Raw genomic sequence first — 24,767 nt, 5'->3', positions numbered from 1 at the left:
TCATCAACCTGTATGTAACCAGCTACATTCAACCTGCATCAAACAGCTCAAGAGGTGGAGGTTAATCTGAGGATTTGATGGACAAAACCGGATAAGCAATAAACATAAGATGAATACTGGATTTTGATAACAAATATTGCCCGATGACTCCTTAATGTGTAAATAGACGTGCTTGCTAACAAGTTAGCTGTATCAACTGTGACAAGTGACAAAGTCAAAGTGCTAAAGCCCTCTCGTGGCCAAAAATCAATGATTGCCGTTCGGGGAATGTTCAGGGACATTTTGCACATGGCTCAATACTGGCCTAATGCACTATCCCTTTTTCTCCATTTTTAGCATTTAGCTTGTAAGCTACATTAAATGCTTGCCATAGGTAAGGAAACAGTCGGCCACTATTTTACAATTTTTATTTTTTTTATTTTTTTTTATTTTTCACATCTTTCATTTGTTATACTGATTATACGATGTTCAGAGGAGCTTATTGTGCAGGCAAGGAAGTAGAGCTGCGTTGATTCCGGATCATGTACTTTATTTTTCATTATTTGTTATTTGTAATATGATGGTTATCTGGGCTAAAAATCCTGGTTATGTTGCTGCTGTTTTAATCTATTTAATTATTTTTTTTCATACTACATCAACTCTGCAGCAACATGTTTGTTTTTATGTTCACCATTACATGTTTCGATAGATACCTACACTGCATTTTGTCTTTTTAACTGACACTCATCTGAACACAATCTTCCACTGCCCTGAATATTTCGCATCTCTCATTACTTTAATGACTGTCTCCCTCTGTGTGGCCCTCAGTGTTTAGATCATCATTACTGTCTGTGTCACATGACCTTAAATACCAGGAACATATCATCAGCAGAAAATCATGATTCACACTTTTACAGACCCACGTGGACACACACAAACACAAATACGCACATACACAGAAAGGTTAGCTGAAAACAATTGCTTGGGTTCAAGTCCAGCCCGTCTCCACCCGCCTCTCTCACCAGGGCGGGAACATCGGAGCAGGGGTCGGCATGCCGGGGTCGGACCAGAGCGGAGTGGCCGGCCTTTGAAGGAGGCCTGTGGCAGGGAAGGGTTTTCGGGAAGGGGAAGTGCTCTGCTGGAAGTTTTGGATATCATTGGAAAAGCTTTCTCTCTGCCACGCAGTGCAGCAGAGCAGCTTTCCTTTATCTTCTTCTACGTATCCCATCACAACGGAAAGACAGTGTCAAAGAAACATGTAACAGGAATATTTCCAGGAAAGGACAGTCTAAACAACTGCAATCCAATCCCTGAAGAGGAAGATGCTTGAAACAAAGTAATGAAACAATGTATATCAAGTTAAATCTGCAGTTAATATGTTATCTGACTAAAATCTGACAGTGTTGATGTGGACAGTTTCAGTAGCTGATGGACGGATGATTATCAGCCTATAGGAGCACACGTAGTACGAAAATCTACTGGCCCAAACTATCCCACGATCCAACAACAACCTGCCTAAACCACAAGCGCAACCTCTGGCTGTCCAGCTGTTTGCTCCAGAAAAAAATCTGTGCATTCACACACACTCACAGAGACAGACCAACAGGGAGCAGTTTGAAACTCAAGTTACAGATAAGGCCTGAGATGTGACTCACCATAAGGTCTGACAATGCCTTGTTCACCATGTCAAAAAAAATAATTTAACACAGTAAACACATTTTAGAGCAGCTATCTTTGAGGTGGTGATTTGTAAAGTGGAAAGAACTGACATGACAGAGCAAAAAGTGAAAGGAAATGACTCTTCATACCAACAGGTGGCAGTAGTCCGTGTCCGCCATTTAAAAATGGAAACCAGAAGACGGAAGACTTGTTTTTATAATAAAGCATTATTTTCCAACCATCCTCAAACCACTCTCACTCACCACTTAGACGGTTTGGTAATATAGCTACTTTTAAATCGAGAATTTGCCTGCAGTTTGTGCCCCCTTGGCTTTAGTTGTTTGCTTACTTTCCTCCGTTTCGTTTCACCTCTTGTGCTCTCATTCACTTACTGTAGCTGGACAGCCAATCCAACAGCCAAGGGTAATTTCTGTCCCTACTACCGATTACAGGAGCTCAAATGGCCTCTGCTGCGCTATTGCAAGTAGTACACAGGTCCTGATGTGTCCCGACTATTCTCTGTTCTGGCACCTCAGTGGTGGAACGAACTTCTGACCAACGTCAGGACAGCAGAATCGCTCGCCATCTTTCGCAAAAGACTCAAGACTCACTTGTTCAGACTTCACCTCGACCCTGCATAGCACCAACTACTGTATGAAACTACCTTCTCCCAACGCTGTTCATCCATGCCGAGGAAATGAGCTGGATTGAGAAGGTGGACGGACACTAGCAAGTCGCCACCGGTGCAGTCACAAGTGAGGCTTATTCTGTGCAGATACTAGAAATTAGCCAGTATTGTATACTTTGCAACATTATTATGGACCGCCAAGTCCTTTTTGCTGCTAGTTTTACACTGTAAAACACTGTGCTTGTTTTTCTTTGTGCTCATAACAAGGTGATTTGAGCCTCTACACTCTGTGGAGTTAAGTGTTAGCTCTGCCACCTTGTGAGCGTACAATGTGCCGTGTTCATATCACAGACCAGCCGAACATGATTCGAGCCCCAGTTCGTTCACCAGCCACCGAGGCGAATTGGCATATTGTGTCTCTCCACGGCTGGTTCTCCCTCCTTGCTGCGCTCCCAGCGTTAGCTCCTTTTGTCTTTCTCTTCCTCTACTGACCCTCACATACACACATGCATACGTTCGGTAAATGCACACATAGTCTCATGATGAGCTTGTTGAAAACCAATCGCTGGCGACGCAGGTGGCACCTACACCAAATTCGGAGAGTCCAACTCTATCCAAACCACACTGTGATTAAAGGCACATGTTAGTTCTTGAACACTCCGCGACATCATCTTCAAAGAGGTTGCATCCGCCATCTTGGCTCTCTCTCTCTCTCTTTGTCTCTCTGACATACACACACACACACACACACACACACACACACACACACACACACACACACACACATTGGGTTTGTCATTATGCACATGCTTTAAGGAACCGATTAAAGGAACAGTGAAGCTCTATCTATCTATCTATCTATCTATCTATCTATCTATCTATCTATCTTCACTGTTCCTTTAATCTTAAATATCTTACAAATATTTCCATTTAAAGTGAACCGTTTTTTTGAGACTGTTTTTTCCGGTCTGGTTATTGGTTCCTGATTCCAGGGTTTGAGTTTGTAAGCCGTAGTAAACATCTGTCTGATTGTTAATCATCATGGTGTGATTTTATACACTGAATGACTTATGACTAGGAAGCAGAGAATACAGACAGGGACATCCAGTTCAGAGAGGTCCAATGCAGACAGATCCAGCTCAGAAAGACCCTGCTCATGGAGATCCAGACAACAGGATAGTTGTTCCTGAGATCCAGGATGACACAACAGATGTGTTTTGTTATACACTGAGGTATAAGCAGATTAAGATAAGGATATACATACTAGTAAGAAAATTACATAAGATCCCCTGGTCTTCTGAAATATCTATTTGAAAGTAAGCAATGCCACTTTTGTAGAATTGGCTTATTCTAATTTATAACAGAAAATTAATGTCTACATGAAACAAAGAATTGTATTGGATTGTATCTTATCGTACCCAAACCAAATCGTATCGAATCATACCGAATCGGAATTGAATCGTATCAAATTGTTCCATAATAAAAAAACCATTGTCCCTGAATCGTATTGTAGCCCATGTATCTAGATAGGTATCGCATTGCCTTATAAGGGAGAGATGCATACCCTTAATGATTATTAGGAGATGGTAATTACCTGACAAGTCTACACAAGGCCTTAACAACAATGTGTAGAGGTTTGGATTCAGCCCAACTATCAGCACTGTGAAGCCCTGGTACAGAACATGATCTTTAATTTGCACTCCTGTTTTTTCTAAGAAAGCACTCAACGTCAGCAGAGAGGTAGATGTATTCATGTCACCTAAACAACATAAATACATGTAAGGACTGTGGAAAAATTTGCACCACACCTGGAGCTTTGCTCATTCTCACACATGGTCAATCGGGCTTAGGTACTTAGGTACCTGCCCAGGGACTTCAGATGTTAACTTGCGAAAACATATACATCAGGATTCAGGATCAATTAATGTGTACAGCTTATTTAAGTTCCCTGCAATTTGCCTTCTGAAAAAATTCCTTAGGGCTAGTCCAGACTATTCAAGAACAATCAACACTTAAAAAGGATTAGAGTTGATAGAGATTAGATTTGGTACACACCACGTGAACACCGTAAACCGGAAAGAAGTCCACTCTCATGTCTGGTGTCCCGCCCTTCTTTATCTTCTCACAGAGCTCTCTGTCCTCCACTGCTCCACCACAGCAGCCAGAGCAACACATCTCTCTCCTCTCGGACCTCCGCATTCCTGGCGCGGCTGACCACAACCCGTCCAGCCCGGGTCGCCTTACCCATTTACCGCGTGGGAGCGGATACAGACATGGGCTCACAGAGACCCATTCAAAGCCTTGCATATGAAATCTCTTCCTCTGCAGTGATACCTTACACTTCATCTGCATATTCACATATTCAGAGCCCAGTGTTCACTTCCTGTCTGTGCGAGATAGAGGGAAAACTGGGCACAGGCAAAGTTGGTTTTCAAAAGTTTTTTGTCACTAGATCTTGGAAATCAAGGACAAAATTCCTCAGACTAGGCGGGCATTAGACTTATATATCTTGGTAGGAATCAACATTAAATGGACAGTTATGACTGGTAAGCGATTCATCGTTTCAGTTATTTTTTTAAGTAAAAATGTCAAACAATTAGCTAGTTCAAGCTTCTTAAATGTGAGGATTTGCTGCTTTTCTTTGTCAGTAATGACAATAAATGAAGAGTCTTTGGGTTTGGGACTGATGGTTGGATGAAAGAAGCAATCTAAGGACGTCAGTTTGGGCCCTGGGATATTATGATGAGTGTTTTCCACAATTTTTTGACAGTTTGTATACTTAATGATAAATCAATTAATCATGAACATAATTAGCAGAATAATCGATAATGAAAATAATCGTTAAGATGCAGTCCCATTCAACTTACCCTGAAGTGAAGGGATTACTGCCACGCCACTAGGTTTGTTAATTGCTCCTTGATTTATTTTTTTAAATGGCAAAAATATAATCAAATAGCATTATGACTGAACCTTGGCTACTCTTAATATTATGTACTCTTAACTCTAAATAGTTTGGTAGCAATCAACATTAAACGTTACAGGAACTTGATCCAATTAGAATGATATATCTAAGCCAAGATATTAATCAGAATACTTGCTCTAAGACACAGCTTTGTTGTGGAAAGCAATGAGAAAAAAACAGTCCATTGCAACTGTAACTGCCGTTTGAGGAATTCTGCTGAGACCTGCCCATCACGTTGCCGTCACGGATCATCTCTCTCATCAGACAGCAAGTGTCAACAGACACACAAATGGAAAAATGAGAGCTGCTATTGTGTGACAATCTCCCAGTACGGTTACACTTGTAAGCAAACAACAACATACCACAATGACACTCCTGGTGCTCTGCCAAGTCAGCCCTGGCAGCTGCTCCTCTAAGCTAATCACTGGCTCATTGAAGTTGATGGTTTTTTTGGAGTTGGAGGTTTCTGCTGCTGTGTGTGGAAAATGTCTGCAATAGTTGGAATACAAGTTGATGCAATAATTCGCAGCATTCCTGTTCAAACAGTCGTCACATACTGTCGCTAATGCCGCCAACTCTTATATTCATGCTCTTTCCCACGGGGTTACCACCTGATTTATGACAACCTTCTGGAGGTTAGATAAAATGATAACACTTTATGAGGGAGGCTTCAAACAGGTGACACGAGGAAAAGGACAATGCTGCTTGTGTTTTGCACGATGCATAACATATAAAAACAGCAATTACAACACTCGGTCTGGTAACAATTCAGATATAAAGGGCTGGTGCACTGTACAGAATTGGAACTTAATTTATCCACAATGTCTTAATTTAACTTGGTTTAAAATAGCCCTAGCTTGAGCTGAGTTGTGAACTAACTGATCGGACTTATTTTAAAGGAAAATTACACATAATGTTGGACTAGATACAGGCAACGTGACTCACAAAATAAAAAAGAAATGAAATGCAGTGTTGATTGTTCTCCAGACTTCCATTATTCTCAGAAAGAAAAGAGCTTCTCTCCAAGTGTTGGTCAGCTTGGGGTTTTTGGATTTGTGTGTGTGAATGTGTCCTTTTTCTGCTCCTATTCTTTTGTCAGTTTTTATTTCTTCAATTCAACTAAATACGGGGCGTTTTTGAGGTCCTTCCAGCTTTTCTAAAAACCTTCAAACCAGTGCTGTGTGCACATACTCTCACTAAAGAGGACTGACAAAGATGGTTGGAATGCATTTCTATTGTTATTAATATCATCATCAAATCAAGACTTATTATAGAGCTTAAGTATACAATGTGATTCTGAGTAGTGTTTGTAAAGTTTTGATTTTTATTGATTAATTCAATGTACATATATTGTACAAAAAGCAGAATTACGCTGTTATCTGAACATAGGTAAGTAACATGTTTCCAAATTTAACTTAAATGTTACCTGCTTGAATGTTAAAATGCTTGAATAAAATTAAATCTACTCTTTCATAGCATAGGACAATTAGTTGATTAATTGATTAGTAAAGCGAAAAGAAAATAAATCTCCAACTATTTTGGTAAAAGAGTATTCGTCTTTTTTTTAAAGTAAAAAACCCTTGATTTATTTGTTTTAATGACAAAAATATCATCAAATTGGACTGAACCTTGGCTATTCTTGACATTTTCATATACATGTACATACGTTGTATGACAAATAAATAAAACTATTTCCACAAACCCCAGCTCCTCCTTTAACCCTTCTAAAACCTCAAAAAAATCTTCAATTTCCTTCCAAACTATTTGTATGTTTTGTGCTGTCCTTTGTGTGAGCGTGCACGTTGCCTTTACTTCAAAGAGTCCCACATATTGATCATTTTCCTCCAAGAGATTTCTTAACATGTCTAAGCGCAGCATAATGACAGAAATCTGTCATACTAATGTATTTGAGAATAACAATACTTTAACACACAGCACTCTTTAAATTGAATTAATTACAGTAACATCCAGAGCGTGATCCATAAATCTGCAGAAATAAGGACCAGTAGCATTGAGACTTTACATGTGGTTATGATGGGCTGTGTTTTCTTACTCAACCCACAAGTCAAAGTTAATAAATGAGAAAAGAACCAACTGTAGCCATAAAACAGGCCTGCAACCGTACAGTTACCCCTGGCTAACTCTATGTAGCACTAACATGTATGTGTGTGTTTGTGTGTTGTCCCTCCCCGGGGCAGTGAGGTGCTGACTGACACTCTGGTAATGCCTTCGTGGCTCTTAAACCTGAGCTGGGTCCACACACACACGCTCATACGTTCTTTCATTCTCTCGAGTCCTCGTCTGCCAAAACGATACAAGTTAAGACACAATCCAGAGTAACAAAAGACGCTGCAACTGACTCCAAAACTATTCTGCAACAGCAGGCTTCAGCAGTTGTGCAGGCTCGCACTGTACCTCACAAATATTTGTATGCTCAGGAGTATTAGTAAAGCATGTTTTAGAAGTATTAAATTCAACATTCTAATGATAAGATAAGATAAGAAACTTGTGGTCTTGCAACTTTATCAACTAACTTATTACACAATAAATCTATTGATAATGAAGTTATTTATTGGATGCAAACCTAAGGGTGAGGATGATCTGCATATTACACATTTCCAACAGCAGAAATTGAATAAAGTAATAATTAGTGACACTATAATAACCATCATTAATAAATGGTTAATTTTTAGTTAATTAAACTTTAGCTAATGGTTATTTCACTGTTAACAAACAAAGAAGTGCTTTATAAACATTTATTAAGCGAGTGTAAATGTTTATAAACATCAGTCGTAACTTAATAAATGGTTTATAAAGCATTTCACTGTGAAATAACTATTGACTAAAGTTTAATTACTTATAAATTTACCATTTATAAGTGATGGTTATCATAAAGTGTTACCTATCATCATGCAGTAACAAAAAAAGGAACTATAATGTGCATGTTTTTTCTTGGACTAACACTTTTTCCAAGACTTTTTATATACTGAGATCATTTTCGCCGAGATACACTGATACTATTAAAGTCTCACTCTGAACCTCAATACTTTTGTGATGCTAACCAAAATATGTATGTGGGGTCCAGTCTCAGAATTTTTCAAGTACTAAAAGTCAACATGAGTGTCGGGTTTTTTATTCTTTGATCAATACTTCTTGATTTAGAATTAAAATTCTGCTCATTTCAAACAGCACCTCACACAGCAGAGATTCAAACAGTTAACACACAAGAAGAGTTATGGTCTTGAAAAAACTTCAATATTTTCCCACCACAGTGTCTCCACATGCTGAACTGGCTGTGTATCGAGTACAGTACACAGCATCACACCTGTGTACGATGGCGGCAGAGGTTTCTGGCGAGCACGACTGTGTTTTTGTTCGAGTTCCACAGTTTACAGCCTTGCCGCCTGAGGCACGACAGTTTAATTTGAGTATAATAAGATCAGCACGACAGATTGGTTTCTCTACAGCAGGCGAGACGCTTGACTTTTATTACAACAGGCATCACTTGGAGACTATTATTGTTAACGTTTAGCCGCTGTGGTGGTGGCCTGCGCTGGCCACACATGTATAAACACACTGAGCTTCGATTGCTGAGCCCGCTCGTCGCCAGAGCAGATATTACCATGGCAGTGGCACGGAAATGTAGGAAAGATTTAGCATGGGAAGACTGAATCCCAGGTGAATGTGTGCATGTGTGTGTAATGGTCGTCACTGTCAAAATGACTGGCCGGTCAGGGGAAAGTGTGAACGCTGCCCTGGACAGTGTTTGTGTTTCTATGGGCTTTTTTCCCCCTGTCATTATGTCCATAATTTGGGGAAGGAATGCTTGGGGGAACTGTTAAGAATGTCAGGGGACCCTCAACTTTCACCGCTATTCTACACCCTAATTATGACGAGTTCACCTACAGCAGAGAGAAAAAGACCAAGCCTTAAATGAGAAGCATTCGTACGCAGACACACATGGCGTGAACGCTCAGAAAAAAACAACACAACACCCACTCTACCCTTTCATTTCTTGCTTAACTCTCTGTAATCGTTTAGCGCGCGCGCGTGTGTGTGTGTGTGTGTGTGTGTGTGTGTGTGTGTGTGTGTGTGTGTGTGTGCGCGTGTGTGTGAGCAGAGAAAAGCAAAGAAAAGAGTGTTTTCTTTGGAGTTTGCCCACACTGCACACACAGACCGAGGAGAGCAGAGATTATCTCCTGACTAATCGTGTTCTGTCCTCTTTGAGATGGCCCTTATCATCACCCACTCACCCGCCTCACCCCACACATGGACTTACGTTGGCGCCTCAAATGGTTTCACACAAACACTGACGTATGCACGCTCTTACCGACACATTTCGCAACACACAAGCAAAAATATCAGTCATATCTCAGGGTCACTTACTGCAGCTTAAGCATGTCTGTGATGCGCCATCCGTTAAGAGGGCACTTTCAAAAGTGATTTACACAGCTGAGAGGGGGCCCGCCACGGTTTCAACCTAAAGAAAACAGCTCCGAGATGTTTTTGACTGCAAAATGGTTTTCTGCTCATCCCTGACACAGCACCATGGTCTGCTTCTCAAAACAGATATCTAGACCTGATGTGACTGGTTAATACAATCATTTTTTAGGCAACATTCCACATGCCAGCCTCTCAAATGTGAGGATTTGCTGTTGTTCTGTATTTTATATCGTCATTACAATATTATATATGACATCCATCAAGAAACAGTACAGAAATACAGAACGTTTGTTTGAGATAGGCAATAAAACTGGTGAATCTGATATTGTCTATCCTAGATCATCATACTTAAAGACCATCATTTTAACTCAATGAAATCTGCTTTTGGAGTAAGCTGTTGTAGCGGAGTTGGTTAAGTAAAGGACTTTGATCCACGAGAACGTGATTTGTATCTCTTTCACAACATTACACTATAAATATTACACTAAGTTGACTTAATTTTTCCCCCATTTCTTTTGAGTTTTCTGTCGATGTTTGGTTAGGTTTAGGCAACAGAAATACTTGGTCAGGTTTAGGAAAACATGTTTTTGGATAAAATAAACCCTCTTTTCCCCATGAATCTGGATGATGTTTGATACCATAAAAAGCTCCAGAACAGCTACTAAACTGTCAAATTACCAATGTTAGAAAAAAATTTCCAATCTGTTTAGAGACAGTGTAACCATTACATAGTTTGCCCACTTGAGGGCTTTTTTATCTAAATTAAAATGTGCCACTTTCTTGGTCACAAAACTACAATTATCAAATTGACAGGGTCATATATTAGCAAACTTTTGGCTGATATACGCCATTATTTGATTTTTAACTCTTTAATATCAATACGGTGTCAGCCTAAAAAATCTTGTATCAGTCGGGTACAGTTATAATTGAAAAAATTACCAAGAGATTATTTGATATAGAAATAATTGTTAACTGCAGCCCTACAGATAACCTCCGTTCAGTTTCTCTTTATGTTAAATGATTACACCACTGCTGGCTGATTTATGTGATAATGATGATGAATCCAGGTTGGATTCAAACAAAAACAAATACAGGAATCTGTCTGCAGGATGAGGCTACAAGGGTTACAAGCTTTAAGTCAACAGCTGGAAGTTGGCGGCCTCTAGACAGCTTAGCGCTCTTCTGCCTCACATGTCCATCAGCCTCATCACGCCTGTCCATCCGTCCTCCTAACCTGCCCCACCAGACGCCAGCGCCGGTGATTAATGGTACCGTGGAAAACTGAAAACCATTCTTCTAGTGACACAATCAACAGAGCCATTTATCACACTTTGCCACCAGCCTCTCACACTGCCGGAGACATTTCTCATCACTGCTGTTGATACCTGCGCTAATGATGATAATGAGGAGGAGTAATCATGATCGGAACTACAGTCATACAGCAGCCAGAGGCAGATGAGTGACTTTTTACACCTTTAAATGATCCAGAGACACTTAAAAAGTCCAGAAGAAAATAATATTTAAATGTTCCACTGCAGTTAAGATGGAAAAAGTGAGAGGCAAAGTGGCCGAGGCAGGAAGCAGAAAAAGAAACAATGAACAAGTGCCGATAGTTTGATTAATGATCAGTTTTTCTGTTTGCCACTCATACATCTGGCAGCACCAAACAGCTGGACAGAAAGTCCTGGTAAGCAAGCCACAAGTGTGACGACACACACATACACACACACATCCTGGTTCATACACACACACTCGAAGACCAGAGGTCGACAACAATGCTATACAGAGGGGCATTTTTATATGTCAAATACACATTTTAACCATTATATTGAGCACTATTTCACTGATAAAAGTTAAATGTTGTCCAAAATAATACTGCATATATCATAAGGGCCATTTTACTGTTAATCACATTTTTCAATATCTAAATCAATCACACCCATGTGGTGGGTGGCTGTGTAACATCTCATGAGTTAACTAACATGGTTAACATTAGTAACAGTGCTTTGTTTTTTTATAAAGCAATATTTGACTTGGAAGACATGACAGTTGAGTGCAATTATAAGTTTTCCTGACTGGTAGAAGCGAGGGTAGCAATGTGTAATCAACTAGTCACGCACATCCTTGGTTTTGCTCTGTGGCTGTTTCTCATGGTTTGGCCTTGGCCCGTTAGTTCCAAGTGAGAAATTCTTAGTGCTACAGCATATAATGATATTTTAGACAATAGAGTGCTTCCAACCTTGTGGTGACAGTTTGGGGAAAGTCCCTTTCTTCTTTCAACGAGACAATGTCTCTGTGCACAAAGCAAGATCCATATAGAAATGTTTTTTTTCAGTTTGGTGTGCAGGAACTTCACTCGCCTGCACAAAACCCTGACCTCAACCCCATCCAACATCATTAGGATGAACTGGAGCAGTTACTGTGAGCTAGACGTTATGCTGTATGTCATATTGGAGAACTATAATTAAGATTTTCTAACTTGTAAATAGCAAAATATTGGCTCAAGGAAAACCAAAAAAACATGGTCGCCCAATGTCAACCAAAGTCTGTAATCGCCGAAGAGAGGAGGCTGTTATAGCAGCAGACTGATGCCCATCGATTTTGACACGTTGAACATATATGTATGTAATGTTTGGGTGTCTGCATACTTTTGGCCATGTAGTAGATTGACATGTAATTTATTCCTTTTGTGAGTACAGTCTCATAGCGGTTCATCTTTTTGTCTCACTTTGTGCTTTTAAGAGTCGTTTTTCATAGGGACTTCAAAATAGAGTTCAATAATATCACTAAAAATAAGCAGTAAAATTACCAATCAATAGTTACAGGAGTTTAAACAGAGTTAAAGTGCACATATTATGTTGCTAGAAAGGCAAAAATGTCACAAAAGTTGTGATGAAGAGGTTGATGAATTCAGTTAAATTAGTGTTTTATATCATTTAAAAAGAGGTCAAATGACCCCAAAAATGTCAGAACTTTGAGTCGATCAGTGTGAAGAGGGTACATCTTTTACATTGTTCACTGAGCAGCTGTGAACATCCTCGTCTCTCTCTGAGAATAAAGGCCTGTTTGTTTGGCTGACGGGAGACGTAAGAGTGGCCCAACCCTTCACACAGGTATGACAGCCTGATTTAAAGCTTCAATTAAAACACAAAGGCAGCAGCCTCATCACATAAAGCAGCTCCAGAAAATAAAATCCCACACTGTGCAATAACACCTTCATTAAGTCACCGAAAGACTAAAACAATTACACTCATCTAGATAATCATCTAATGTCGTAACTCATCCACCTCTCGCCCACTTCTCAGCCCGTCTCTGCCCTCGATTCAAACTCTGCCTCTCCTCTCATTGTTTTTCTTCCCCGATCTTCATTCCATGATGTTAACCAAACAGGTGAGATCATAGCTCATTACAGAAGGCTTTTGTAAATAGAGTGCAATCCTCAAATTACCCAGCAGACACAGATACGTAAGCGGGAAACGTAGAGTACATTCACGCTCACTCTACAATATCTAACAGGGAACGATTACCGATTTTGACACTCTTAAAAGGGAATTTACAGATTGTGAAATAACAATTACACCGCCCTTTTGGGGGCTCTGCCTTTCATCCAAAGTTGGAGTTTAACATCATCATTTTCCTTTCGAAACAGAAGCTTCTGAGCTGTGTGCGAGCGGGATCCGGCTGCAGACCACGCTCGGAAGAACAACTCCAAACAAACGGCTACATCACACAAACATGCCATTAGCAGGGGAAGGGTTGGTGTGTGTGTTGTATTGAGGGTGTGGACACACAGCAGAGAGTGGGCAGCAGTCAGGACTTGTGTTCGCAGATTAGCAACAGTGTTTACTGTGAGTAATGAGCTTATGTCACTCGTGGAAGGACTGAGTGTGGCTGCATCTTTTCACTGTGTGTCACAGCCAGTGTGGGTGTTTGGGGATAGAGTGTAATTACGAGGCTGCGCTGATGACAGAAAAAGGAGATATTATGACTGATTTTCTTCATGAAATAATAATAACAATAAAGTCTGGGTGCAGTTTCACAGTCAAACAAGTGAAAGCAGACCAAATAAATGCAAAGATCTGTTCACACATCTTCACTAAGCCTTTCTGCTTGTGGGCATGTTTATAGTGAGTCTGCACACAAAAATCCCTTTGTACACTCATATAATGTCTGTGTAAACACCACTATGTGTACACTCTGGAGAAAAATACCAATACTGACAAATCTCTATGTCAACTGAGCTGCGTGTTTCTCTGTTCATTGTGTAAACTCATTTTGATTGAACGTTATGTTGGACTCAGGCAGGTATTTTTGTCACAGGTGCGATTAATCCTCTGTTTACCCAGCAACCCTAACTGATAACTGATATTAGATTAGAATAAACATCACACAGCACGTGCACAAAGCATACATGCAACCTGGAGATATGTTTCTTCTGGGTGCAGTTGACTCAATATAGCAGCCGCAGTTGAGGCATAAGAAGCCATCAGTAAAGCCACAATTTCAATTCACCAAAACCAAACCCTGCAGTGACGGACAATAATAAGTCCTGTGGAGAGTATCTTAACCATCCAAACTACAGACATAAAACTGAAATGACAGATATTCTCATTTTAACGTCAAAGACAATCAAATATGCCAAAGGAGTGGGAATTATTTGTGATGGCTATTCAGTTAAAGTAAATGTATTTTTTCAAAATCAGATTTTCAGTTCAGAACTGTTGCAGCTGCATATTGTCACCTACTTCATTCAAGGGTGACTCCACCAAGTTCAAAGATCAAAGTGTGTTTACAGGTCCTGGGGAGTACGAAAGTAGTTTAAAGCTACATGTTATCTGGAAAATGCTAAATTGCATCATTGTGGTTAATGTAGAAAAAATTTAAATTTAAAAAACAAATATTAAAAAATGACATAGCAGAACCAGAGATGTCATCTTTTTTATTCCACACATTCTTTTTCCTTTTCAAAACATGATGCCTACAATACCCATAATATAATTTAGCCACTCAGTGACATCACTGGAGGCAATTTATCAGATTACATGCAGCTTCCTCTGGAGCCACAAAAGGCTTTATTCTACTTTTTCACATATGCAGTTGACTCCCCAAGACCTGTAAACACACTTGTTTTATTATTTGTTATTTAATTATATGTTATAAATTGTTTTTCACTTTAGTATCCAATTATATTGACAATTAATTCACAAAGCCTATTCCTCTTTGTATTCTATATACAATAGGTGACTATACATGAGAAATTCCACACATGAATATACCTGAACTGATATAGTAGCCAATACCAAAATGTCAATGAAAAGGAAAACATATGACCAGGCAAAACAAAGAAAGTATCACTCATAATGATAAATACAATATTATACACAAAGAGAGGTTTTGTCAAATGTAAGAAAAGTGGGCAAAGACTGCGTAGACTACAAGATATTCCTACAAAATCAAAGGTAAAAGGTGTGCAGGAACTGAGCTTGTAATGTGGTCAAGTAATGAAAATGGTCACCAGACTTTTCCCAGTTCTTATCATAGAGGTTTGTGTATCAGTCTGAAGGGAAGTGTCCTCTGATGGGTCCCTGTTCTTATGAGCTGCTTTCATCCACACTCAACATTACAAGAGGTGACCAAACTGAATGTGTTACACATCTTGTTCACTGTGTTTTTAAGTTGTTAAAACGTAAAACTTCTTTCTCTCAGTGTTCATTTATTTTACACTGTTTAGTGACATTAGTTGCTAATTAAGCATAATTTCCAGGAACATTTATTTATATTACTTGTGAATCAGTTTGAAGTCTGATTCCTCATGAACCATGCTACATTATCATTGCAGTTTTTGCTGTACTGTTTGATTAAAGTGTTCTTTAAAAGCAGGTTTTCAAAAAGGCTTTTGAATTTTAAAGAAAATACAGGACATGTCGGGAAGCATGCTCATAAGATGACAATGTTTCTTAGCAAAATAATTAAGTACGTTACTGTAAGCTAACTCATCATTCTTTTGGCTTCTAGTATTTATTTGGACACAGAGATATTTATAGATATAACAATGACCTAAATACCTCCAAAGGTAGACTTTTGTTGTCAAGAAAAACAAAATGTAGACAAAGGAAGTGTTGTTGGAATAAGTTGATGAAGAATCTCTTCAGCTTGGACATGCCTTGTTCACAACCAGCAGAGTTCCTGATAAATCATTACAGGCCATCCATGAAGCTCTGAAGCTGATTATTATTTTTATTGCTAAATGTCTCCCTGGAGGACATAGCAACAGGAAGATTGATGAGCTTGATAAATATTTAGAGTAATCCCTGGTTACTGTTGTCACACTTCAGCTCTTCCCTCTTACTAACTACACCAAACTAATTAGGCACTCAATCCCAACTTGGAGTGTTTACTGTGGTGAATATCGTACCAACAAACACGCTACGGGCAACTGTCAGTCACTCCCACAGGTAATAATGGAATAAATGACACAAGGTAAGAGGAACGAAGAGAGGGTGAGAGGTGATGGAGCAGATCAAATCTTCTTTCTTAAAATAGAATCCTCAGTAGCAACACTTCATGACATGAGATCTCTCTCATGTCCAACTTTTCTGTTTCTCGTTTCTTTTATTTTATCCAACTTTTCACTCATCAGACTGAAAAGCAGGCACCAACTTTAAAGCTGTAACCCTGTAAAATAACTTCCCCTCTCATGCATCTACTGTAGCTTTAGAAGAGCTGTAATGTGACAGCCTGACCTGCAGAGGGCCTCATCCAGACAAATGCTTCAATTGTTGAAACAAAGTTAAACCACAGGGACACTGTTCCACTACAACTAAATCTTAGTTTGGAAAATTGTGCAACAACATATTGTTTCCCAGAGCACAATGCAGCAATTTCAAAATCAGTCCAAAAACCAAAATATTCAGTTGACTGTCACAAATGACAAAAAGTGGCAAATCCACACATTTGAGAAGTTATAACCAGAGAAAGTTTAATATTTTTACGTGAAACATAAACAATGAAAAACAACCATTTATTCAAATTGTTCCAGATTAATTTTCAGTGAATCGTCTGACCGATTAATCAACTAAACATTTAGAATAAAGACTATTTTCACCATCAATTAATCAAGCTGACATTTTTTAATTGCTTTTTTTGTTGAACCAACGGTAAAAAATCAAGATATATTCTCACACTTGAGAAGCTGGAACTAGCAAATATTTGGTACTTTTGCTTTGCGAGTAATTCACTGATCAATAATGCCTATCAAAATTGTGATTACCTGTGTTTATTCATTCTTTTGTACTTGTTCAGCAGTTTATTCTTATGTCTATTCACCTTTAAAGCAATCACAATTAAATGAATGGATTATTGTGTGTGTCTATTTTTGTAACGATTATGTTGTTGTCTATTTTAAAACCATTCAAACATTTGTTTTTAAACTGATTACTTATGATAGAGTAGATAGAGATCCTATAGAAACCCATCTGCTCAAACCAGACTGGGACCTGCTGCTGTTTATTACCTGACAGAAACTACCAGGGGAGTCATCCACAGCAGCTCACTGCTGCCATCTATAAATCACAATTGAAACTACATCTGCAGTTTGTTTAGGCTTCTGTATGTCACACGGACAAGACAGTTAATCTGGAATATTTGGGGTTTGATTTAAGATACAGACTTAGATGCAATCATATTTAGCTTTGTGATACTATTTATTGACTCAGTGTATTTACTTAACAAACCTCAAAAAGTCCCCCCAACCATCCCCCACCCCCCACCCCCCACCCCTCTTCTCCTTTCCCAAACTGCATGTTTCCATGTGTTACAACCTTGCTGGAAAACAGAAAAAGAACTGACTCATGAGTGGAGCAACAAATCTGACCCACAGAGCACAACCACAAAACATTCCCTGACTCTGGACGAGGAAAGTGCAGACTTGTTTCTCTTGGCACTGAGGAGTCTATTCTTAAGCTAAAGTTCACTTTCGGCCCAGGCCAGGCAGGCTGTCTTCTTGTATGATCGCCTAACCTTTCAAAACAGGGATCGGCCTGCTCAGGGAGCTATTCTGACCGCTGACTACCAGGCCACCAACGCGACACAGTCCTGCTTCTGCTCATTCAAAAGGCGGGACGCATGAGAAAATGTGGGCGCTGAGATAATGCTGCATTGCCATTGGGCCAGAACCACCAGCCCTCTGGTTCTGAAAGGCAATTTTAAAACAATGGAAAACATGGCACCTTAAATACACACAAACCGCACACATGCAGCTAATGAGTCCTAAGAGACAGAAAACACATACTTCTGTGGGGAGTGCGCTAATTTGGTTTTAAGGCGAGTCTTTATCCCAGCGAGACACACACGGCTGCAAGCGTGCCACTGAGGGCTGATTGGACAGGAATAACGTAAACACCAATCAGGGGGTGAGTAAACCCGGCGAATGGGCTGTTAAAGAGACGAGACCGCTCATCATTCACTGAGGGGTTCACAAAATGTTTGGTGCTGTCCTGAAGAAACCAGGTTTCTCCAAAATGTTTTATGATCTCAAGAAAAACCTTGTTTGCATCAAAGAACTATTGAAATCAAATCGGTTTTTAACACAAGAAGCAGGTGAATAGACGAACCGCAATTTACAAAACTGTCACTGTTGTTCTATTAAAACGGTTCAATGGTTAAGATTGTCAGCTTTTCTCGAAGTACGGAGAAGCAGTATTAGTGACAACACATTTTGGAGAAAATCTAATTTAATCAAATTTAAATGGAGAATTGGTGTTGACAAAATGTAACTGTACTGTCAACGTCAGGTTTTCTCTAAAATGTCATCCATTGTGAACAAAGACAGTCTAAAGTCTAATCTAATAGTGTTTTGAAGCCTTTTTTTTAAGCCTAAGAACAAGGAGAAGTGGAATTGTTTTAATTATCATCTCTATCCATGAAAAACATTTTTGAGATAGTCTCGTTCTAGATTTTGGGAGCGTCTGATGGCTTTTTAGAGAGATTTCTAGATATTTCTACATGTCTTTGCCCTTGTCCATTTTGTTTTTTCAGATTGTTTAACTACTAACAAGGTCAACAATGTATTTTCATGTTGAGAAGAGAAGATTTCATTAAAAACTGTAGTTGATACCTTGTCAAATAAATGTTTTTCCCACTCTTAACTTGATGAAAATACATTTGTGAAACAACCTTATTGATTTTTAAAAAAGCAGGGGAAGAGGAATTTATATTGTCCTGTGAATACCATGTTCCTCTAAAACTGAAACCTTACATGAACTTGTAGGTTTGGTGTTTACACAATTATATTGCTATCCTGTGTAAATATATTTTCCCCAAAATGTCAGCTTTTCATGATCTAACAAAAAGCAGTCTTGTTCTTGAGATAATCCTAAATATTTTTAAGTTTCTTCAGACTGGGAATAAGGGAATTTGGTGAATAAAATGTTTGATGCTTTACTATGAAAGCCAAGTTTCTCCACAAAGTCAGCTTTTATTAAATACAGAAACATTTGCATCAAAGATTTGAGAAAATGTGATTTTGAGGTATTCTTACAGTGTGTTGAAGCATTTTATTAGCCCCACAAATAGGAGAAGTGGAGTCTGCACAGCTATCCTCACTGTTCTGTGAAAACCATGTCTCACTAAAATGTAGATTATTCAAGACGTAACAAAAGCAGTCGTGTTTAAGCTTTGTGACAATACATTTTTCAGATGATTGAATGAGCTTTTCAAAGGTTCCATTGGTCCAAGAAGCCAGAACGTTTTGAGATTTATTGTTGTTGTCCTGTAAAAAACATGTCTCTCCAAAGTATCAAAACCGTTTATGACATAATGGATTTTTAAAGAGAATTTTATGAGCCTCAGATGAATAATCTCAACCCATAAAAGAGCATTTAATGCTTCAGTTTATCTGAAAACAAAAAACACCAAATTTGGAAGCAAAGTATTCACTGCAAAGTAAAGTTTGAGCAGAATTGAATAGAAAACAAAATCAATCTTGAACAGTTCGAGGGTTAATAAAGCAGGAGATTTTGGCTGTAAGCATACAATAGTATCCTCTTACGACACATCACACAAGTAAAAACAACTGGATCAAGTTACTAACAAGTTATAAGGATTGCATAACATGCCCACAAACTCTAGTAAGTACTGGTATTACCACTTGTGTATGAGAGTAAACTGCACAATAGCCGCCTTAGGCCTATAAACGCATCAACACACCGAGCAAACAGTGCAGAGCTTTGTAGGGAAACAGGCGTGTTAAATCCTGTGTGTGTCTCTGGCGTGGGAGACTCTGCAAACCCGGATGAGGGAGAGACCAAAGGGTAGCAGAGAGAGAGCGAGCTGAAAGAAGATAATAGGACGATGATAAGGAGGAATTCGGATATGGATAATGAAGGATATACATGAAGGAAGTCTGTCTCCTGAATGCAATCTGCACTTTTGTCTTCAAAAGCCATCGAGAACAATGAAGTGGAAACCAAGTGCTGCTTCATTACATATACCCTCTCACCTCCCGAAACTCTTTCCACCTTCTCCATCTCTTCACCCCCCCTCCTCCCCCGTCCTCCCCGTCATGTCAGTCTCCTTGTCATAAGCGAGGTGTGTTAATAATTCAGCCCATCTCCCTGTGCGTCTGCTGTGACAGCTGCAGGTGGGAGAACTCGCACAGAGAGAGCGACGTTGAGGGGTTTTGTTCACGGTTTTCCTGTGAAGCGCTTCAGTGGGAGAACATAATGGGGTCGTGTTGAACCCTCATATGCAGAACAGATTACTGTGAGCAGCCCGTAAGCACTTCCCCATTCGGATTCTTTGTTCATGCATATTTCACGAGTACAGTTTCCAAAACATTCAATTCGTGTTATTGACAGACAGATGCATAATTCATGAATTAACGCTACAGTTGTATTTTTCTTCTTTTAGGAGTGGCTTGGTCTGCCTTTTTCTACAGTATTTGGCTTTTGTCATCACAAAGATATCAAATCTATCCTGCTTCAAGCTTAGAAAACACTGTATAATGTAAAACAGATTTCATTTTCTATCTTGGAGACCCCCCACAAAAAAAGACCAGTCTGGTCCCTTTTGGTCATTGAAGCCCATAGACTACACACATTACCTACACAACTACACGAGTCCCAACTGACCTCAAACCTGTCAATCAAACCTGCATTCCTGAAGGTTTCTGACCGCAAAAGCAACAAGACACAGAAGAAGTTCTGGATGAAGTTGCAGCTGTGAGAAAAGGCAGGTTTGTACATTTTGGAGAACAAACTGGGGTTGAAAAACTTTGGGGGGTTTTTTTGTTTTATTTTGGAAATCTTAGAGCTTTAAACCATGCTATTTAGCACAAGTAAAAAATAAGAATGTTCTGTTTAAGGTATAAGATTAGAAATGGCTCTGAGATTGATGGATAATTTTAGCCAAGTAAGCAGCAAGGCTCTATAGATGGCCATGTTTGTCAGTAAACTGACCCGACCACCCCTTCGTGACAGATGGATTAGATAGATAGCCATGAAATTTGGTGTAGATATCAATGGTGCCAAGAGGATGAATCTAATGAGATCCTCTGATACCAGCAAAAGAAATGTAACTTTGTTTAATACTTTGGTTTATGATCAAATATTTGCCAGACCAATGACACTTTCATCAACCTCAGCTGTACTTGTGTTAATGTTTCGACATTGCAAAGGTTATCGTCATCCACATCCGTATTCAAATGCCCATCCAAAGCACTGATTGGTTACCCGTCACATTAACAGCCTCGGCAACACTGTGCCAAAAAACACAGGAGCTACTCTGTGAGCAAAGTTGCAATCAACATCATAATCTTCACAGTGATCTATTTCTCTGAAGACAAGCACGCCAGGTTTCAAAGTTACACCACTGAAAAAGCCTATAGGAGGCAAAAGGGACAGCTCATTGGGCTTCAGAGACAACGCAGCACAAAACTGTGTTGTTTATGTTTTAACTGCAACTCTGCATCAAGGTTTAGGGAAATATAACTTTAAAAAGTCACAGCAGCAGTAAAACTGTATTTCAGGGGCGCCCCAGCAGCTCAGATGGCAGAGCGTGTGAGTGACCCATGTACAGTACAGAGGTTGTGTCCTTGCCGCAGTGGTCCAGGGTCTGAATCCGTCCTGTGGCCTTTTGCTGCATTTCATCCCCCCTCTCTCACATCACGATAAAACCATGAAAAAGCTAAAAACACTTCACACTGTGATGGTTAAATTTAGTTACTGAAATGCTGTGTTTAAAAGCATGTACAATATGAGCAGCTAATTGTCACTAAAGCTTTGATGCCAAAAACAGTTTTCACGATTAGTAAATGTTAGCATGCTTAAATAAAATGGTGGACACGACCTGCTAAACACCAGCATTTTAACATGTGATTGTATGTGATCACTCACCACGGTGCCTTAACTCAGCCTACTGGCTACAGATCCTTAGTCTTGTTACTTTCACTTTGGCTCATAAAGATGGTTGTGAATAACATTATTTTTAAGCAATGGCAATGAGTAAAATTAGCAACCACTGCAATATCACAAAGTCCAGGAGGAACGGATGTATTAAACTTCACCTCACTGTCTTCTTTTGTCAGTTCACCACCAAGCATCTCAATTCCTTTGCAAATAATAGAGAAAGTTCCCTGTTTGTACAATTAATCTTCAGAGCTTTTAAGCTCAATTACTTGGCATCACGGATGACGCCAACTGGCTATAATCCATCCCCATAGCTTATACTAATGGAGTTACTGTAATAAACAATCCTGCAGAAACGCATGAGGAAAATACAGTGTTTTGGCCATCTTTCCGCCAGGTTATGATGACATATCTGGAATATTGCTTCAGGGAAAGACGCCTGAACACAAAGATCAAACAGATCAAGTCTTCTGCCGTTACGGTCACATAGAAAAGTCAGAAAATCCCTTCCGTTTTGTTCTTGTGCTTTTCTTTTGATACTGCAGCTGGCTGCCTTTCTTGCTTTCCAGTGTCCGTCCACTATTCCCTGTCCACCTCCGCCTCTGCAGCATCAGAAAATAACCTTCACTCTGTTCTCAGTGATGACTCTCTACAACGGAAACCAGCACCCACACACACAGACGCACCATCTCAAACAGATACTACAACTCAAACTCCCCGGGTGAGTCTAATGAACAGGCCTCAGAAGGGATTCCCTGTAAGAGAGGGGCTGATGGGAAGGAAGACAGAGATGCTGAATAGCCGATGTGAGTGATGTGAGTGATCTTTTCCTCCGTGGTGGGCCAGACTGGAAATTGCTCCACACCACCGCTGCCAGTAATCCAGCGGCTCAGCTGTTCAGAGTGGCCAGCATGTGGTGAGGAGCTACCAGAGCGGGGTTTATGGGTGTGGAAACAAATAAACACAGGAGAGCCTCGCACAGGTACAGGGATGTGTGTGTGTGTGTGTGTGTGTGTGTGTGTGTGTGTGTGTGTGTGTGTGTGTGTGTGTGTGTGTGCGCATGCGTGCGTGTCTGGTGTGTGTGTGTGTGATCTTCCATGTGGGAGGTGGGAGCAGAGTCACGGCTCCTGACCACCAAAGGATGTGGAGAGCGGAGTCATCATTCTCCTCCCTTCTCACTCATTCTCTCACTTTTTCTTCCTATCTGTGGTCATCTATTCCATTTTTCTAATGTATTTCCACTTAGTCAAACTTAGTTCTAGATACACTATTAGTCTTTTATCAATCAATTATTAATTCTATACGTTGTCCATTACAAAGACTGAGAAACACGGCATCAAATAAATCTTTTTTAGCTCATCTTCTGGTTTTATATCACATTCACTATATGATTACTATATGAATACTATACTAGTACTATATGAAGTTTCAGAGCTCTCATCTTGGGATGCAACAAAGGATTATATTATCGATTAATAATTTGTTTTCACGGTTCATGGTTTTGTCTAGGTAAAAATCGCAAAAAATGCCCATCTACAGTCCTCATGACATCTTCATCAAGGGTTGTTCCAACACCAATACCAATACCAGCATGGCAAATGCCTACAATACTGCCTAAAATGCTTGAGAAAGGCAATTTAATGTAATTTATGAGCCTCGAAACGTGACCCTGCTACTTCCCAGCAATGTACATTTCTTTGATTTTTATGTTCTTTTTTATCAGTAACTGTCAAACTAGATGATAAAGTACTATGGCAATCATTCTCTGTATGTATTTGTTCATTGTTTACAAAGGGTTCAACTTCAGTGAATGGAAATCAGGAAGGAAAAAAATGCCATCAGTACATCTCTACATATAACTGTCTTCTTTTGTTGAACCAAACACAGTCAAAAAATGTAAAGAGATTGAGTTTATGATGCAATAAAAAAGGGAAAAGCAGTCAATCTTTACATTGGAGAAGCTGAAACAAAAGAACTTTTGGCATTTTTGTGTAAAACCTTCAATCAACAGCAGCACACAGCTGTTTTCTCTTATAAACCCAATAAACACCAATTAACAGACCGACACAATTTGCAACTGGCTTGTGAAGAAACTGGAAAGCAGCCCGAGAGCATGATTTTTTTCTCAGGAGTTTGAGGGAGAACAAACCAAAGTTAAAAGGAGAGTAAATATCAGACTAACAGATGGGATGATGTTCTCCGCGTCTGCTTTATGTGTTAAAAAGCAACGGTGTGTTAACATTTTAGAGACCAACAACTCATCCTTTAGTATCACAATAATTTTGAAAGGAAAAAGATTTTTGTAAGTGAAACCAGGAACTGTTTCATAGATAGGAAACGGATTCATAGATTATTGAAACCGGGATTCAAAGACTGGAACCAAAGTTGAACTGAATGATGAAATGATACCAAACTCATCCCAATGCGGTTGGATTCACTGAATAAACTACTAATAAAAAGCAGCGTCTCCAGTAACATTACAAATAGCCTCATTATCTATGATCTGACTAAGCTCTTGGCTCTGTATCCAACCGAAACCACCATGGTGATGGAGGATCGGTGCTGCCTGGAGACTGTGTGTCAGATCCCAGTGTGGAGGGGCAAGAGGAGGGGGAGGGGGGGAGGCGCCGAAGGATCTCCTGGGATCACCGCAGAGCTCCGAGACAAAAGGGACATTGTGGCACTGACTGAC

The 24,767-nt window shown here is 39.6% G+C and overlaps 1 protein-coding gene across 1 annotated transcript in view; it reads right to left on the bottom strand.

Moving 5' to 3' along the window:
• The window catches only part of gmds (GDP-mannose 4,6-dehydratase), a 173,794-nt gene that overhangs the window by 133,534 nt on the left and 15,493 nt on the right, over positions 1-24,767 (bottom strand). The gene's annotated exons all lie outside the window — the stretch shown is intronic.

Source organism: Pagrus pagrus (genome assembly GCF_965226575.1).
Source record: "Pagrus pagrus genome assembly, chromosome: 6".
In the NCBI taxonomy this organism is placed as follows: Eukaryota; Metazoa; Chordata; class Actinopteri; order Spariformes; family Sparidae; genus Pagrus; species Pagrus pagrus.
Note: the sequence above shows the minus strand (reverse complement) of the source record. Positions and strands in the feature narration are given on the sequence as shown.